Source organism: Octodon degus, unplaced genomic scaffold (genome assembly GCF_000260255.1).
Source record: "Octodon degus isolate 3935 unplaced genomic scaffold, OctDeg1.0 scaffold00034, whole genome shotgun sequence".
Classification (NCBI taxonomy): Eukaryota; Metazoa; Chordata; class Mammalia; order Rodentia; family Octodontidae; genus Octodon; species Octodon degus.
The window spans coordinates 17,794,832-17,796,560 of record NW_004524610.1 but is presented as its reverse complement, the minus strand read 5'-3'; positions in this window follow the sequence as shown (position 1 = coordinate 17,796,560).

Here is a 1,729-nt window from a genome sequence, read left to right as displayed (position 1 = left end):
TATATAGTTGCATTCTCTTAATGAATAGAATGATTTTTTCTAATGGTGTCTATAAATAGGATCACAAGTCCACTTCTTGTACAGCAATTAACCACTAAGAAGAATATATGCAGTGTATTTTTTGTTGAAACTGTACTTCCGATTTGATTTGAAACTGTCTCATTGCTGTTTATCAATAAAACTTTGAAAAAAAAAGAAAAACGATGGATTCCTTGAATGAGCAATACAAGAAAAAAAATAGGTTGCATGAAACAGAATCAAAGAGATATAGAGCAACTCAAAATTTCAATCGCCAGCTTGCAAAACTATTTGAGTGAAAGGGAAGATAGAGTTTCAGATCCTGAATACATTGTCGCAGCTAATGAAAAGTTAATAAAAGATCTGTTAAAAACAACTAGGATGCAGGAAAAAATAATTCATCACTGGCAAGAAGATGCACGATGAACAAAGTGAGATTAATAGGCATCATTGAGAAAGAAAGAGTGGATACAAATGATATAAAAAGAATATGGGCAGAAGTAATAGCAGAAAATTTCCCATACATGAGGAAACAATCTGACATTCATGTAACTGAAGCATACAGATCTCCAAATAACTTCAACTCAAACAGAAACACACCAAGAAATATAATAGTCAAGATCCCAGAAATCAAGCACAAAATCAATATACTAAAAACCACTAGAGAAAAGAAACAGATCACATTTAAAGGAAAAGCAATCATTATTGCATGCTTCTCTTCACAAACCATGGGGGCAAGAAGAGCATGGAGCAGAGTACTTCAAGTCCTCTATGAAAACAAATTCCAGCCCAGACCATTAATCCTGTAAAACTCTCTTTAAGTTTGATGGAGAAGTGAAATATTTTCATGACAAAGAATGACTAAAGAATTTTGATGACAAAGCCAAGCCTACACAGACTACTGAAGATGTTCCAGAGAGGGATTAAAATGATCAGAACTCCACAAATGAGAACAGAAGGATACCACTATTTAGGGCAAACAATTAGACACAGGAGAAAAAGGAGTAAACATCAGCAGGTAAATAACATATCAATCATAAGTCAATACATCTCAATTATAACCATCAATGTAAGTGGACTCAATTCACCCATTAAAAGAAATAGACTGGCACAGTGGATTAGGAAACAAAATCCAACTGTATGCTGTATACACAAAACACACTTAACTCAGATAGAAGTTCATAGGTTGAAAGTCAAATAATGCAAAACAATACTACACACCCCAGAACATCAGAAAAAAGCAAGGGTAGCAATCCTGTTCTCAGACAGTCTCAACTTCAAACCAAGAATGATCAGATGAAATAAAGGCCAGAGAGACAGCTCAGTAGAATAAGCCCTTCCCTGGCAAGTGCAAGGGCCCGAGTTCAATCTCTGGTTCTGCAAGAGGGAGAGGGAGAGGGAGAGGGAGAGAGAGAGAGAGAGAGAGAGAGAGAGAGAGAGACTAAGCTGAACTACATAGTCAGACCCTGTCTAAAAATAAGTTAAAATAGCGAGGGATATATCTCAATAGCACAGCACTTACCCTGCAAGTGCAAGTTTCTGTGTTCAATTTCCAGTACCAGGGTCTGGGGAGTTGGCTCAGTGGAATAAGTACTTCCCTAGCAAGTGCAAGTGCCTGAGTTCAGTCTCCTGGTTCTGAAAAAAAAAAAGGTGAACAAAAATTCCAGTACCAAAAATAAATAAATACACTGTAAAATAAATAAATAAATAA